Source organism: Oryx dammah, unplaced genomic scaffold (genome assembly GCF_014754425.2).
Source record: "Oryx dammah isolate SB20612 unplaced genomic scaffold, SCBI_Odam_1.1 HiC_scaffold_28, whole genome shotgun sequence".
NCBI lineage: Eukaryota > Metazoa > Chordata > Mammalia > Artiodactyla > Bovidae > Oryx > Oryx dammah.
This window is the reverse complement of record NW_024070212.1, coordinates 67332075-67350957: the sequence shown is the minus strand read 5'-3', so window position 1 is coordinate 67350957 and position 18883 is coordinate 67332075.

The following is an 18883-nucleotide window of genomic DNA, read 5'->3' as shown; positions in this document are numbered from 1 at the left end:
AGTTCTAAGAGCTATGCTTCGTATCAGGGTTAGGTATGAACGCATCTGAACCTTCATGAGGCTGTCAGCTCACTCGAGGGCCAAGGGAGGGCTTTGTTCATGTCCTCAGTCAGCTGCCCAAAATGCAGAGCACAGTGTTTTACACTTAGTAGGCCTTTAGTGAATAGGCACACAAGAAACCAGTGAAAACACAGTTACCTTTTGACAAGCTCACTTTGTTTCACTTCAAAATGTTTGTCTAGATGAAAACTTAGAAAGTAAACTTTAGTCAAATCATCAATATCCCAAATGAATGGATACTACACGCAGCAGGAGTGATTAGAGATGCTTTGGCTGGGGAACGTGTTGATACTGCTAACAGAAATAGGAGAGTTGGAAACAGGTTTTGAGTGTGGAGCAAGTTTCACATGTTATGACGCTATTAGAATACTTGGCAGTTGTGTGACACCTTGAGCATGTGAGGCAGGCACTATCTGTTCCATTAGCTGGCAAAGGTGACATGAATCTCAACATGAAGGAAGATGATCAAACACTAGGTCCTACATCTGGCTCTAGGTCTAGTGCTCTTTCCACTAGAAAGAGCTTTCTGCTACAGACTTGGACTAAACAGAAAACCAGCTCTCTTCCCTTCCTGATGCCTTTATGTGCTTAAAAAAAGGGGGAGGGCAGGGAATTCCTTCCACTTTCTCTGCTCTACAAATTCTCAAGACTCAAGCTACTTTCACTTATTGCATTAAAACCTGGTTCTTTCCTCAAATGCATCATTTGTAAACATAAGAAACAAAAAAATTCTCTGGTGTGAGATGTATTATTCTGACAGGCCAAAAGAGAGCAGAAAACAACAGTACTCTGTATGGGATAAATACCTATAGTAATTTCTCCCACATATAGCAATTTCATGCTGCTGCTGCTGCTGCTGCTAAATCACCTCAGTCATGTCCAACTCTGTGTGACCCCATAGACGGCAGCCCACCAGGCTCCCCCGTCCCTGAGATTCTCCAGGCAAGAACACTGGAGTGGGTTGCCATTTCCTTCTCCAATGCATGAAAGTGAAAAGTGAAAGTGAAGCAATTTCATAAACCCACCATAAAACAATACTTAGCAAACTGCTTAGTAAGGTCAAGCCTCCTGAGGAAACAATGAAATATAAACATTTCCTACTGTTGTTTCCCATGGCTGGTAGAACTAAATAGGATGGTTGTCTTTTTGTTATATGAATCTTCTACCAAGTCAGCTGTAGCCAATAGAAATATTGATCTAACACAGAGCAACAAAGCTAATATGTCTGCAATATTGTTTGACCATGGGTTATTTCCCTTAAAATGTGTATTTTAATAATTTATTCCTAATCCGAAATTCCTAGCCTTTCAGTTAAGGATTTTTTTAAATGAAGGTTTTGCACCATATTTTGCTATGTTACTAACCTTCCATTAAAGAGTGAAGCAGAAAAGTTCAATGATTGCTGTGTTAATACACACCTGGCTCTATTTGCCTTCCTCTTTTGGAAATTGCTACAGGCTCCATACTCCCTGTTCTCAGGACTCACTTGTCTGTTTACTAACTGTCAAAGTAAATTTATAATACTGAGTGACACCATTAGAAAGCTAGGGACAGGCCTTGCTGAGCACACACAGATACACTTGCATACCCATTAAGTTGAAATTTTGCCAAGAACCGATTAACCAGTCTTAATGAACTGCTGTTTTCCATTTAAAACAACATTAGTTTCCTATGGTGTGTTGTCCAGAGTATAAGCCGCAAAGACACCATCAAGTGGTTAGAAAAGGTGTTGCTTTGCTGGAAGCCCATATGTCCCTGGAGAATTTGAATTTGGCTTCGGTATGTATCATTTTCTTTCCACTTCTGGTAGTAATAAGGCTTTGCAACTTTTTAGGACCACCTCCCAGAATACGGTGGATTTTTTAACACACCTCATTGTGTAATGATGCTGGAGAATTTATTTTGCTGGCTGCTATGCCGAGGCTTGTTTTGTTTCTAAAGATTATCATATTGACTGTGTAAAATTAACAACTCTCAGTCTATAGCTGCACATTAATAGATTAACAAAGAGCCCTCATTCTGTGCTTTTGAAAATTTCCCCTAGAATAGTGTTAAATATTCTATACATTATCATACTTTTTAATAACATAGTCCTCAGTAACAGCAACAGTCTTGGTTCCATTGATAGTGAGAAGGACAAGTCAGTAGAAAAGGGGCTTCTGGTTTTGTGATTCGCTTAGGGTTTGAACATCTAAGAAGAAATATGAAATATTAAGATGTCAAAAAACTAGGATTTTGTTTCATTTCAGATAATGCATTCTGTGCATCAAGTTGCAGGAAAGGTGACTTTAAGTTACAGTATTTCGATACAGTTTCTTACAAAGAAGACACAATGTGAAGAACTGATTGAGTGAGCTCAACAAACAACAAAAACATAAATGATTCATTTGCAAAGTAAACAAGCAACCCAAAAGATACTAAACACATTTCTCAACAACGGGAGCCATTCAATGGTAGGAAGCATTAAAAATAATAACACAGTCCCATTAATAAGCTCACTTTTTCCATACCAATTCAGCTTCCTTTCTAAGTTGTTAAAATTTTTATCTTTATTATCTCGCAACTCTTTAAACACAACTTGTCCAAAAGTTGAGACAAGATAGTAAATGTAAATGTACTAACCAGGTGGAAGGCGACAGGAAAGCCACAGCGAAAAAGGAGGAAAAGTACTGTGCAAGAGCAGCCCAACTTGGGCAAGAGGCACCATGGATTTTTTTTTTTTTTTTTTGCACACTCCCTGCAAGTGTCCAGCAGTACATCAGGCACACTAGAAATGTCAGTAAGCATTTGGTGGTTGGTTGATTGAAAAATAAGACATGACTAGTAAAGAAATTTGTAAACTGGAACGATTAAAATCAGAAAGAAAGGGCAAAACTAATTGCGTGAAAGTGGCAGATGCTCAATAAAGCTTCGGAGCCCTGAAGTCTGTAAACTTGCAGAAACGTTGCATTTTAAAGGAACATTGACAGCAGCCAAGAGTCTGAGCCGTAGTGTAAGAGACAGAAGCTGCACAGATGATAATCTTCTCAGGACCCAAAGGCTGCCAGACATACATGCCAACTTAATTAAGAAACTCGTTTTAGATCCACAAAGTCTGTCCTAATCATTTGCTCCAGCAGAGTAAAGAGCATAGTAGTAGCAGCCCCTGCATGGGTCCCATAAGCACTTACAGTGCTCCATTCTTAACGATGTGAACGTGCCACACTCACTATCATCCTCTCAATCTCGGATCTCATGGCTCTACCTCTCTGTCTATTAAACAATGTACTGACTGGACTTCCCTTGACGTCCAGTGCTTGAGAATCCACCTTGCAATGCAGAGGATGCAGGTTTGATCCCTGGTCAGGGAAGTAAGATCCCACAGGCCACAGAGCAATTGAGTCCCTGCACCACAACTGCGCTGAAATAAAAGATTCCACAGACACAACCGAGATCCTGCCTGCCGCAACTGAGAACTGATAGGGTCAATAAATAAATAAACAAACATTCATAAAAACAAAACATTGTACTGCCTACATTAGCAGCAGCACCTTGGACAGAAACTAGCAAAGCAAGAATGCTCCAGGACGGATCTCACCAACCAGATCTCTCAGACCTAGCCAGCAGCCCCACACACCCCCACCTCACCCCACACGCCCCCACCCCAACCCCCATTTTAGCATCTCTTTTCTGTTTCTTTCAGGTAGTTTTCTCATACTTTTACCTCCATTTGTTTCTGTTAGTATCTTGGAAATATCCATTGACTGTTCCCAAAAAGGGAAGGTGCCTGAGGTTTCACTGGTTTATTGGCTAAGGATAGTCAACACACAAAACTTCCTATTGATGACACCTTGGCAGAAAGGAAGAACGCTCAGAGGAAAGCAATGAAGCACAGTAAGAACCAGGTGGTCTAGACATAGTTACACTGAGAAGGAGACTAATTAGATAAGTTCTTTCTGATAATGTAATTTAGCTGCTAAGCTAAACGATAGCAGGTTTCAGTTAACTTAAGGTGAAAACTCTGGACTCTGAAAGTCATCCATGGGTGGATTTCTTCCTTTCTCTTAAGTTTCTCCGTTATACCTTTATATATTTAATTTTTTATTTGACCTATTTTTAAAAATTCATAGAAGGGCAGAATTAAGAGTAGAAAAGAGTGATATTATTCAGTTCTAGAGAACATTAAAATAAAAATATAACGAGTTATTTCTTGCAGAGAAAAAAAATGAGCAGAAAAAATAATAGGCTATTAGTGAGAAGACTTGAGCTTGAAAGTTAGTTCTGCCTCAGTTCAGTTCAGTCACTTCAGTTCAGTTCAGTTCAGTCGCTCAGTCATGTCCGACTCTTTGCGACCCCATGAATCGCAGCACCCCAGGCCTCCCTGTCCATCACCAACTCTCGGAGTTCACTCAGACTCACATCTATTGAGTCAGTGATGCCATCCAGCCATCTCATCTTCTGTTGTCCCTTTCTCCTCCTGCCCACAATCCCTCCCAGCATCAGACTCTTTCCCAGTGAGTCAACTCTGCATGAGGTGGCCAAAGTACTGGAGTTTCAGCTTTAGCATCATTCCTTCCAAAGAAATCCCAAGGCTGATCTCCTTCAGAATGGATTGGTTGGATCTCCTTGCAGTCCAAGGGACTCTCAAGAGTCTTCTCCAACACCACGGTTCAAAAGCATCAATTCTTCAGCACTCAGCCTTCTTCACAGTCCAACTCTCACATCCATACATGACCACAGGAAAAACCATAGCCTTGACTAGATGGACCTTAGTCGGCAAAGTAATGCCTCTGCTTTTGAATATGCTATCTAGGTTGCTCATAACTTTCCTTCCAAGGAGGAAGCGTCTTTTAATTTCATGGCTGCAATCACCATCTGCAGTGATTTTGGAGCCCCCCAAAATAAAGTCTGACACTGTTTCCACTGTTTCTCCATCTATTTCCCATGAAGTGTTGGGACCGGATGTCATGATCTTCATTTTCTGAATGTTGAGCTTTAAGCCAACTTTTTCACTCTCCACTTTCACTTTCATCAAGAGGCTTCTTAGCTCCTCTTCACTTTCTGCCATAAGGATGGTGTCATCTGCATATCCGAGGTTATTGATATTTCTCCCAGCAATCTTGATTCCAGCTTGTGTTCAATCACTTCATCGTATCCAACTCTGTGACCCCATGGACTGCACCATGTCAGGCTTCCCTGTCCATCACCAACTCCCAGAGCTTATAAAAACTCATGTCCATTGAGTTGGTGATGCCATCCAATCATCTCATCCTCTGTTGTCCCCTTCTCCTCCCTCCTTCAATCTTTCCCAGCATCAGGGTCTTTTTCAATGAGTAAGTTCTTCACATCAGGGGGCCAGAGTATTGGAGTTTCAGCTTCGTCAGTCCTTCCAATGAATATTCAGGACTGATTTCCTTCAGGATTGACTGGTTGGATCTCCTTGCAGTCCAAGGGACTCTCAAGTTTTCTCCAACACCACAGTTCAAAAGCATCAATTTGGAACAAGAGGAGTAGGTGGACGTGGAGTACATCTCTCTCCACGGATACATCAGGAATACACCTTCAGACACAGAAATGCATGCAGAACACCAGCTGAGAGTGACAGGAGTACCTGACCAATGGAAAAGAATATACAGAACCATGCAAAACTCGGTAGGATGAACAAACTAGGGGGGAAAGCAGGAGTGTTAGTAGGACTGGACCTGCCCTAGGCAGGTGGGGAAACTGAAGCAGGGGTTCCATACCCACAGCAGGGCAATTGTCTGAGTCACAGGAGAAACTTCTGAGAGTGAAACAGCTGATCTGTAACAGCCTAAATCGAATGAGAATCAGACAGTCCTTGCGGCAGTCATACATACCCCGGACAGGAACGCTGGTCCCCTCCTGGAAGGCACAGTGACTGGGAACTGGAATTTAGGGATTGTGGAGCAATCCCAGGGCGAGAGCTGCTGTTGACTGGGGAGTGATGGACTGAGGGGATGTGAGGGGGGCAAATGCCTGTGGAGGAAAGCCAGGCAGCCATGGAAGCAGGGCGATACTGCTGAGTTACGCCTAGTGGGTGGAGCCATCACCCTGGCCTCTCTCTCCCCACACACCAGCATGGGCAGCTGAACAACAGAGAGGCTGGCCCATCAAATGCTGATGCACTGAACTACAGAGTAGGATCCCAGCCAGGGGGGCCCCCTCTATGTGCCTGATGCACCAAACAACAGAGAAGGACCCCAGGCAAGGGACCTTCTAAGTGCCTGAAAGGGCAGAGCTACAGAGAAAGAATGGCCAAATAGCCCTTTTGGTCATGAACTACAAGAGGCTTGAAAAAAGACTCTCATATGGCCATAACTCCTGCGGCAGAAGCAGTCTCCCTGCACACTTGGCGCCACCAGGGTCCCTGTAAGCCAAGCAGCTGTGCCACCTTCATGCTCAACTCTCAATGGGTCAGAGCTGCCACAGGGAAAAAAAGTCTTCTGTCTATATGTGCGGGGTCACTTCGGTTGTGTTCGACTCTTTGCGACCCTGTGGACTGTGGCCTGCCAGGCTTCTCTGTCAGATAGGAGGTTATCCAGGCAAGAATACTGGAGTGTATTGGCCAATACTGGTTGCCATACCCTTCTAGAGCACTATATTTCCTGTTGCCCTAGACGCCAAACCCCCTGAGTACCTGGTGCTGCCAGAACCCCTGAGACCCAAACAGCTGCACCACCTCCACACTTGGCCCTCACAGGGGCAAACCCAAGTCCTCCAGGGCAGCATCAAGAGCTAAACCCCAGTGGATGACCCACATGTAGAGGTGAAAATAAAACCAAAATTGAAACCCAGAGGCAGTATGGCTAAGGAAGAAGACCCAAAACCTTCCCACCAGCTGTACAGCTGCAGATTAAAACCACATGATCAACTAAGGAGACTCTATGTCCACTGAATACATAAAAGGCCATTGAGAGCTCCCTCAAAAGAAAACTCACTAGCTCGGATAGCTGTGGACATTGGAGGCAAGAAACACAGGAGTAGGGCCAGATTAGAATCTGATTTTCCTCCACAGCAGGTCCAGAGATCAGCACAGTGTTGGAGGGCATCCTAGGGAGGTAAGGTGGCTCTGACTCCCAGCAAGGGAAAGGACTCTGATAGCAGTGGCTCAAGAAAAACATTATTCTTATTTTTTGACTTGTTTTGTAGATTCTTTTGGATTCTTTTTTCTTTTTTTCCCCCTCTGTTGTAGCTGTTGATTTTATTGGCACTAAGAAATCCAATTAAGCCTTTGAGCTTTCTTTTTTTTTTTCTTAGTTATATTTTTTATTGTTGTCATAAACCTCTGCCTCAGTTCAGTTCAGCCACTCAGTCATGTCTGACTCTTTGCGACCCCATAAATCACAGCACGCCAGGCCTCCCTGTTCATCACCAACTCCCAGAGTTCACTCAGACTCACGTCCATCAAGTCCGTGATGCCATCCAGCCATCTCATCCTCTGTCGTCCTCTTCTCATCCTGCCCACAATCCCTCCCAGCATCAGAGTCTTTTCCAATGAGTCAACTCTTCCCATGAGGTGGCCAAAGTACTGGAGTTTCAGCTTTAGCATCATTCCTTCCAAAGAACACCCAGGGCTGATCTCCTTTAGAATGGACTGGTTGGATCTCCTTGCAGTCCAAGGGACTCTCAAGAGTCTTCTCCAACACCACAGTTCAAAAGCATCAGTTCTTCAGCGCTCAGCTTTCTTCACAGTCCGACTCTCACATCCATATATGATCACTGGCTTTTGAAGTTCTGTGGAGTTTTCTTCTTCTTTTTTCTTTTCTTTTTTTTTTAATTTTAATTTTTTAAACCTATTATTTTTTTCTACATTTATTCCTTTGTTTGCTTTTCCTGTTCTTTTCCCCTTGCAGTTAATCTTTAATATATATAAATCTCCTTCATCTACCTCTATTTAACTTTGCATATCTAGTCTTTCTTTTTTTTCTTTCCTTTCCTCTCAACATATTTGTTGGTTTTGTATTCCTTGCTTTATTCCCCACTTGGCACCTTGCTTTAGTTTTGTTTTCAAGTTAGTGCTTAAGTTAGTCTTGTTCTTAACTGGTAAATATAATTTTTTATTTCCTTAGTTCACCAGGTCAGTCTACTGTACTTTATTTTTGTAGGACTGTTTTTACTTTGCTTATGGGTGTATATGTACTTGTGTATACTCCATTATTTTAATTATTATCTGACTGATTTTGTAACTGCCATTTGTCTGGGGTTCATCTTTGATTTCTCATTCTTGGGTATTTTTTTTTTAATCTCACTTAATGCTATAACAAGCCACTTGTGGAATCTTTGTTCCTGAACAGAGATCAAGCCATGAGCCTTTGGATAGGAGCACTAATTCCAAGACCCTAGACTACCAGAGAACTAACCCTAGGGAGTATCAAATAGTGAGAACTCGCACAAAGGAAACCACTTGAATACAAGCCTCTGCATCATGCAACCATCAGTAACACCCTAAGCAGTACGCCTCATCTAAACAACAAACAAAACAAAAATACAAACCAAATCATCAGCAGACAGGATTACCACCCTCACTCAGCCTTGCCCATCAGAAGAAAAACAAACTAACAAAAAAGCCAAAAAAAAAAAAAAAACAGCACAAATCTCACAAAGCTCACACAAACCACCAGACCAATCCCAGGAGGATAAAAACCAAAAGGAAGAAAAAAATTCAAACTTCTTCAAGGAACAAACTAGAAACACAGAAGTCCAAATAAATGAAGAGGAAGTAGGCAAACTACCTGAAAAAGAACTCAGAATAATGATAATAAAGATGATCAAAAACCTTATAAAAAAATGGAGAAAACACAAGAATCAATTAACAAAGACCTAGAAGAATTAAAGAATAAACATACAGTGACAAAACAATTACTGAAATTAAAAATACTCTAGAAGGAATCAATAGCACAATATCTGAGGCAGAAGAACTAATCAGTAAGCTGGAAGATAAAATGGTGGAAATAACTTCTGAAGAGCAGAATAAAGTAAAAAAGAATGAAAGGAGCTGAGGAAAGTCTCAGAGACATCTAGAACCATATCAACTACACCAATATTCGAATTATAGAGGTCCCAGAAGAAGAAGAGAAAAAGAAAGGGTACGAGAAAATTTTGGAAGAGATTATAGTTGAAAATTTCTCCAACATGGAAAAGGAAATAGTCAAACAAGTCCAAGAGGCACAGAGTCCCATACAGGATAAACCCAAGGAGAAACATGTATCTAAACACAAAGAAAGAATATTAAAAGCAGCAAGGGAAAAGCAACAAGTAACATACAAGGGAAACCCCATACACTTAACAGCCCATCTTGCAGCAGAAACTCTGCAGGCCAGAAGGGAAAGGCAGGATATAGCTAAAGCAATGAAAGGGAAAACTCTACAACCAAGCTTACTGTACCCATCGAGGATCTCATTCAAAATTGATGGAGAAATCAAAAGGTTTTCAGACAAGCAAAAGTTAAGAGAATTCAGTACCACCAAACCAGCTTTACAACAAATGTTAAAGGGACTTGTATAGTCAAGAAATACAAAAGAAGAAAAAAGATCTACAAAATCAACCCCAAACAATTAAGAAAATTACAATAGGAACATATATATCAATACTTACTTTAAATGTAAATGGATTAAATGCTCCAACCAAAAGATACAGACTAGCTGAATGGATAAAAAAAAAACATGACCCATATACATGTTGTATACAAGAACCCACTTCAGACCTAAAGACACACATAGGCTAAAAGTAAGGGGATGGAAAAATATATTCCATGTAAATGGGAAGTAAAAGAAAGCTGGAGTAGCAATCCTTATATCAGACAAAATAGACCTTAAAATAAAGATGACAAGAGATAAGGAAGGACACTACATAATGATAAAGAGATCAATCCAAGAGGAAGACATAACAGTTGTAAATATCTATTCTCCAACTTAGGACCACCTCAGTACATAAGACAAACGCTAACAGATATAAAAGGAGAAATTGACAACAGCACAAATAAAAGTAGGAGACTTTAAACCCCATTCACACCAATGGATAGATCATCAAAATAGAAAATTAATAAGGAAAACACAAGTCTTAAATGATACATTAGAAGAGATGGATCTCACTGATATCTTCAGGACATTCCATCCAAATGCAAAAGAATACACCTTCTTCTCAAGTGCACATGAAACATTCTCCAAGATAGACCACAACTTGGGTCACAAATCAAAAGTCAGTAAATTTAAGAAAATTGAAATTGTATCAAGCATCTTCTCTGACCACAATGCTATGAGACTAGATATCAGTTGCAAGAAAAAAAGCACAAGAAACACAAACACATGGAGATTAAACATTTCTAAATCACCAACAGGTTACTAAAGAAATCAAAAAGGAAATCAAAAAATTTCTAGAAACAAATGACAATGAAAACACGACAACTCAAAACCTATGGGACACAGCAAAAGCAGTTCTAAGAGGGAAGTTTATAGCAATACCATCCTACCTCAAGAAACAAGAAAAACATCGAATAGAGAACCTAACTTTTAAAACAACTGAAAAAGGAAGAACAACAACAAAAAGAAAATTAGTAGGAGGAAAGAAATCATAAAGATCCAAACAGAAATAAATGAAAAAGAAATGAAAGAAACAATAGTAAACATTAATAAGCCAAAAAGCTGGTTCTTTGAGAAGATACACAAAACTGACAAACCTTTAGCCAGACTCATCAAGAAAAAAAAGCGAGAAGAATCAAATCAACAAAATTAGAAATGAAAAAGGAGAGGTTACAACAGACAATGCAGAAATACAAACAATTATAAGAGACTATTAGGAACAACTATACGGCAATAAAATAGATCAGCTGAAAGAAATGAACAGATTCTTAGAAAAGTTAAATCTTCTAAGACTTAGCCAGAAAGAAATGGAAATTATGAACAACCCAATTACAAGCACTGAAATTGAAGCTGTGAACAAAAATCTCCCAAAAAACAAAATCCCAGGACCAGATGGCTTCATAAGAGAATTCTATTAAACATTTAGAGAAGAGCAAACGCCTATCCTTCTAAAACCCTTTCAAAAAATTGCAGAGAAAGGAACACTTCCAAACTCATTCTATGAGGCCACCATCACCCTGATACCAAAACCAGACAAAGGCAACACAAAAAAAGAAAACTACAGGCCAATATCACCGATGAACACAGATGCAAAAATCCTCAACAAAATTTTAGCAAACAGAATTCAGCAACACATCAAAAAGTTCACACAACATGATCAAGTTGGGTTTATTCCAGGGATGCAAAAATTCTCCAATATACACAAATCAATCAATGTGATAACACCATATTAACAAATTGAAAGATAAAAATGACATGATCATCTCAATAGATGCAGAAAAAGCCTTTGGCAAAATTCAGCACCCATTTATGATTAAAACTCTTCAGAAAAATGGGGATAGAAGCAACCTACCTCAACATAGTAAAGGCCATATATGATAAGCCTACAGCAAACATTATTCTCGGTGGTGAAAAACTGAAAGCATTTCCCCTAAGATCAGGAACAAGACAAGGGTGTTCACTTTCACCACTATTATTCAACATAGTTCTGTACATCATAGCTACAGCAATCAGAGAAGAAAGAAAAGGAATCCAGATTGGTAAAGAAGAAGTAAAGTTCTCATTGTTTGCAAATGACATGATACTGTACATAGAAAACCTTAAAGATAGTATAAGAAAATTACTAGAGCTAATCAGTGAATTACTGATTCAAAAAGTTGCAAGATACAAAATCAATACACAGAAATCACTTGCATTTTCATATTAACAATGAAAAATGAGAAAAATAAATTAAGGAATCAATCCCATTCACCATTGCAACAAAAGGAATTAAATATCTAGGAATAAACCTACCTAAGGAGACAAAAGAACTGTACACAGAAAATTATAAGACACTAATGAAAGAAATCAAAGACAAGATAAACGGAGAGATATTCCATGTTTCGGGGTAGGAAGAATTAATATTGTGAAATGACTATACTACCAAACACAATCTACAGATTTAATGTGATCCCTATCAAATCACCAATGGCATTTTTCACAGAATTAGAACAAAAAAACTCACAATTCATATGGAAACACAAAAGACTCTGAATAGCCAAAGCAGTCTTGAGAAAGAAGGAAGGAGCTGGAGGAATCAACCTTCTTGACTTCAGATTATCCTACAAAGTTACAGTCATCAAGACAGCATGGTACTGGCACAAAAACAGAAATATAGACCAATGGAACAAGATAGAAAGCCCAGAAATAAACCCATGCACCTATGGGTAACTTATTTTTGACAATGGAGGCAAGAATATATAATGGGGCAAAGACAGCCTCTTCAATAAATGGGGCTGGCAAAACTAGACAGCTACATGTAAAAGAATGAAATTAGAACACTTTCTAACACAAAGATAAACTCAAAATGGGTTAAAGACCTAAATGTAAGACCAGAAACTAAAGAACACAGGCAGAATACTCCATGATATAAATCAAAGCAAGATCCTCTATGACCCACCTCCTAGAATAATGGAAATAAAAACAAAAGTAAACAAGTGGGACCTGATTAAACTTAAAAGCTTTTGCACAGCAAAGGAAACTATAAGCAAGATGAAAAGACAACCCTCAGAATGGGAGAAAATAATAGCAAATGAAACAACTGACAGAGGATTAGTTTCCAAAATAAACAATCAGCTCATATAACTCAAAGCCAGAAAAACAAACAACCCAATCAAAAAGTGGAGGAAAGACATTTCTCCAAAGAAGACATACAGATGGCTAACAAACACATGAAAAGATGCTCAACATAGCTTATTATTAGAGAAATGCAAATCAAAACTACAATGAGATATTGCCTCACACTGGTTAGAATAGCCATCACCAAAAAGTCTACAAACAACAAATGCTGGAGAGGGTGTGGAGAAAAGGGAATGCTCTTGCACTGTTGGTGGGAATGTAAATTGATACAGCCACTATGGAAGATGGCATGGAGATTCCTTACAAAACTAGGAATAAAACCACCATATGACCCAGCAATCTCACTCCTAGGCACATACCCCGAGGAAACCAAAATTGAAAGAGACACAAGTATCTCACTGTTCATTACAGCACCATTTACAATAGCTAGAACATGGAATGGAAAAGGAAATGGCAACTCACTCCAGTATTCTTCCTGGAGAATCCCAGGGACAGAGGAGCCTGGGGGGCTGCTGTCCATAGGGTGGCACAGAGTCGGACATGACTGAAGCAACTTAGCATGTATGCATGCATTGGAGAAGGAAATGGCAACCCACTCCAGTATTCTTGCCTGGAGAATCCCAAGGGCAGAGGAGCCTCATGGGCTGCTGTCTAGGCGGTCATGCGGAGTTGGACACAACTGAAGCGACTTAGCAGCAGCAAGCAGCAGAACATGGAAGCAACCTAGATATCCATCAACAGATGAATGTATAAAGAAGTTGTGGGGCATATACACAATGGAATATTACTCAGCCCTAAAAAGGAACACATTTGAGTCAGTTCTGAATGTAGAAGAACCTAGAACCTATTATGCAGTGAAGTGAGTCAGAAAGAGAAAGATAAATACCATATTCTAATGCATATATATGGAATCTAGAAAAATGTTACTGAAGAAATGTATTTACAGGGCAACAGTGGAGAAACAGACAAGAGAACAGACATATGGACATGGCAAGAGGGAAGGAGACAGTGAGATATACGGAAAGAGTAACATGGAATCTTACATTACCATATGTAAAATAGATAGCCAACAGGAAGAGCTGTATGGTTCATGAAACTCAAACAGGGGCTCTGTATCAACCTAGAAGGGTGGAATGGGAAGGGAAATGAGAGGGAGTGTCAAAAGGGTGGGGATATATGTATAACCACGACTGATTCATGTTGAGGTTTGACAAAAAAAACAGCAAAATTCTACAAAGCAATTATCCTTCAATAAAAACTAAATAACTAAAAAAAAAAAAAAAAACCAGCATCAATTCTTCAGCACTTAGCTTTCTTTATAGTCCAACTCTCTCATCCATACAGACTACTGAAAAAACCATAGCTGTGACTAGACGGACTTTTGTTGGCAAAGTGATGTCTCTGCTTTTTAATATACTGTCTAGGTTGGTCATAACTTTTCTTCCATGGAGCCCAAAGACTTCCATGGAGTCTTTGAATTTCATGGCTGCAGTCACCATCTATAGTGATATTGGAGCCCAAAAAAATAAAGTCTCTCCTGTGTCCCCATCTATTTCCTTGATGGGACAAGATGCCATGATCTTAGTTTTCTGAATGTTGAGTTTCAAGCCAATGTTTTCACTCTCTTCTTTCACTTTCATCAAGAGGCTCTTTAGTTCTTTTTCACTTTCTGCCATGAGGGTGGTGTCATCTGCATATCTGACATTATTGACATTTCTCCCAGTAATCTTGATTCCAGCTTCTGCTTCATCCAGCCTGGCATATAAGTTGAATAAGCAGGGTGACAATATACAGCCTTGAAGTACTCCTCTTCCTATTTGGAACCGGTCTGTTCCATGTCCAGTTCTAACTGTTGCTTCTTGACCTGCATATAGATTTCTCAGGAGGCAGGTCAGGTGGTCTGGTATTCCCATCTCTTTCAGAGTTTTCCACAGTTTATTGTGATCCACACAGTCAAAGGCTTTGGCATAGTCAACAAAGCAGAAGTAGATGTTTTTCTGGAACTCTCTTGCTTTTTCAGTTATCCAATCGATGTTGACAAGTTGATCCCTGGTTCCTCTGCCTTTTCTAAATCCAGTTTGGACATGTGGAAGTTCATGGTTCATGTATTGCTGAAGCCTGGCTTAGAGAATTTTGAGCATTACTTTGCTAACATGTGAGATGAGTGGAATTGTGCTGTAGTTTGAGCATTCTTTGGCATTGCCTTTCTTCTGCAATTGGAACGAAAACTGACCTTTGCCCGTCCTGTGGGCATTGCTGAGCATTTCAAATTTGCTGGCATATTGAGTGTAGCACTTTCACAGCATCATCTTTTAGGATTTAAAAGAGCTCAATTGGAATTCCATCATTTCCACTAGTTCTGTTTCCAGTGATGTCTCCTCAGGCCCACTTGACTTCACATTCCAGAATGTCTGGCTCCAGGTGAGTGATCATACCATGGTGTTCCCATTCTAGGATGTCTGACTCTAGGTGAGTCAGCATACCATCGTGATAATCTGGGTCATGATGATCTTTTTTGTAAAGTTCTTCTGTGTACTCTTGCCACCTCTTCTTAATATATCCTACTTCTGCTCGATCCATATCATTTCTGTCCTTTAGTGTGCCCACCTTTGCATGAAATGTTCCCTTGGTATCTCTGATTTTCTTCAAGAGATCTCTAGTCTTTCCCATTCTATTGTTTTCTTTTATTTCTTTGTATTGATCACTGAGGAAGGCTTCCTATCTCTCCTTGCTATTCTTTGGAACTCTGCATTCAAATGGGTATGCTGCTGCTGCTAAGTCGCTTGAGTCGTGTCTGACTCTGTGAGACTCCATAGACGGCAGCCCACCAGGCTCCCCCATCCCTGGGATTCTCCAGGCAAGAACACTGGAGTGGGTTGCCATTTCCTTCTCCAATGCATGAAAGTGAAAAGTGAAAGTGAAGTTGCTAAGTCGTGTCCGACTCATAGCAACCCCATGGACTGCAGTCCACCAGGCTCCTCCGTCCATGGGATTTTCCAGGCAAGAGTGCTGGAGTGGGATGCCGATGCCTTCTCCGTCAGATGAGTCTATCTTTCCTTTTTTCCTTTGCCTTTCACGTTTATTCTTTTCTCAGCTATTTCTAAGGCCTTCTCAGACAACCATTTTGCCTTTTTCTGGGCATTTGCTTTTTCTTGGGGATGGTCTTGATCACTGCCTCCTGTACAATGTCACGAACCTCATTCCATAGTTCTTCAGCCACTCTCATTCAGATCTAATCCCTTGAAACTATTTGTCACTTTCACTGTATAATCGTAAGGGATTTGATTTAGGTCATACCTGAATGGCCTAGTGGTTTTCCCTACTTTCTTCAATTTCAGTCTGAATTTGGCAATGTGGACTTCATGATCTGAGCCACAGACAGCTCCCGGTCTTGTCTTTGCTGACTGTATAGAGCTTCTCCATCTTTGGCTGCAAAGAATATAATCAACCTGATTTTGGTGTTGACCATCTGGTGATGTCCATGTGTAGAGTCTTCTCTTGTATTGTTGGAAGAGGGTGTTTGCTATGACCAGTGTGTTCTCTTGGCAAAACTCTGTTAGCCTTTGCCCTGCTTCATTTTGCATTCCAAGGCCAAATTTGCCTGTTACTCCAGGTTTTTCCTGACTTCCTACTTTTGCATTTCAGTCCCCTATAATGAAAAGGACATCTTTTGGGATGATAGTTCTAGAAGGTCTTGTAGGTCATCATAGAACCATTCTGCTTCTTCAGCATTACTGGTCAGGGCATAGACTTGGATTACTGTGATACTGAATGGTTTGCCTTGAAAATGAACAGAGATCATTCTGTCGTTTTTGAAATTGCATCCAAGTACTGCATTTTGGACTCTTTTGTTGACTACGAGAGCTACTCTGTTTCTTCTAAGGAATTCTTGCCCACAGTTGTAGATATAATAGTCATCTGAGTTAAACTGGCTCATTCCAGTCCATTTTAGTTCACTTCAGTTCAGTCATTCAGTTGTGTCCGACTCTGTGACCCCATGAACCGCAGCATGCCAGGCCTCCCTGTCCATCACCAACTCCCGGAGTCCACCCAAACTCATGTCCATTATGTCGGTGATGCCATCCAACCATCTCATCCTCTATTGTCCCCTTCTCCTCCTGCCCTCAATCTTTCCCAGCATCAGGGTTCTTTCAAATGAGTCAGCTATCCACATCAGGTGGCCAAAGTATTGGAGTTTCAGCTTCAACATCAGTCCTTCCAATGAACACCCAGGACTGATCTCCTTAAGGATCAACTGGTTGGATCTCTTTGCAGTCCAAGGGACTCTCAAGAGTCCTCCAACACCACAGTTCAAAAGCATGAATTCTTCAGTGCTAAGTTTTCTTCACAGTCCAACTCTCACAACCATACATGACTACTGGAAAAACCAGAGCCGTGACTAGATGGACCTTTGTTGGCAAAGTAATGTCCTCTCCTTTTTAATATGCTGTCCAGGTTGGTCATAACTTTTCTTCCAAGGAGCATGTGTCTTTTAATTTCATGGCTGCAGTCACCATCTGCAGTGATTTTGGAGCCCCCCAAAATAAAGTCTGACACTGTTTCCACTGTTTCCCCATCTATTTCCCATGAAGTGATGGGACCGGATACCATGATCTTCGTTTTCTGAATGTTGAGCTTTAAGCCAACTTTTTCACTCTCCTCTTTCACTTTCATCAAGAGGCTTTTTAGCTCCTCTTCATTTTCTGCCATAAGGGTGGTGTCATCTGCATATCTGAGGTTATTGATATTTCTCCCGGCAATCTTGATTCCAGCTTGTGCTTCTTCCAGCACAGCATTTCTCATGATGTACTCTGCATAGAAGTTAAATAAGCAGGATGACAATATACAGCCTTGATGCACTCCTTTTCCTATTTGGAACCAGTCCATTGTTCCATGTCCAGTTCTAACTGTTGCTTCCTGACCTGCATACAGGTTTCTCAAGAGGCAGGTCAGGTGGTCTGGCATTCCCATCTCTTGAAGAATTTTCCACAGTTTATTGTGATCCACACAGTCAAAGGCTTTGGCGTAGTCAATAAAGCAGAAATAGATGTTCTTCTGGAACTCTCTTGCTTTTTCCATGATCCAGCGGATGTTGGCAATTTGATCTCTGGTTCCTCTGACTTTTCTAAATCCAGCTTGAACATCTGGAAGTTCATGGTTCATGTATTGCTGAAGCCTGGCTTGAAGAATTTTAAGCATTACTTTACTAGCATGTGAGATGAGTGCAATTTTGCAGTAGTTTGAGCATTCTTTGGCATTACCTTTCTTTGAGATTGGAATGAAAACTGACCTTTTCCAGTCCTGTGGCCACTGCTGAGTTTTCCAAATGTGCTGGCATATTGAGTGCAGCACTTTCACAGCATCATCTTTTAGAATCTGAAATAGCTCAACTGGAATTCCATCGCCTCCACTATCTTTGTTCAGAGTGATGTTTCCTAAGGCCCATTTAACTTTGCATTCCAGGATGTCTGCCTCTAGGTGAGTGGGAGTGATCACACCTTCGTGATTATCTTGGTCGTGAAGATCTTTTTTGTACAGTTCCTCTATGTATTCTTGCCACCTGTTCTTAATATCGTCCACTTCTTTTATGTCCATACCATTTCTGTCCTTTATCAAGCCCATCTTTGCATGAAATGTTCCCTTGGTATCTCTAATTTTCTTGAAGAGATCTCCAGTCTTTCCCATTCTATTGTTTTCCTCTATTTCTTTGCATTGATCACCGAGGAAAGCTTTCTTATCTCTTCTTTGGAACTCTGCATTCAAATGGATATATCTTTCCATTTTTCCTTTGCTTTTTCACTTCTCTTCTTTTCACAGCTATTTGTAAGGCCTCCTTAGACAGCCATTTTGCTTTTTTTCATTTCTTTTTCTTGGGGATGACTTCCAATTTACCTTGATTCATGGATCTAACTTCCAGGTTCCTATGCAATATTGTTCTTACAGCATTGGACTTTACTTCTATCACCAATTACATCCACAACTGGGTTTGTTTTTGCTTTGGCTCCTTTTCTTCATTCTTCCTGGAGTTATTTCTCCACTGATCTCCAGTAGCGTATTGGGCACCTTCCAACCTGGGGAGTTTATCTTTCAGTGTTTTACCTTTTTGCCTTCTCATACTGTTCATGGGG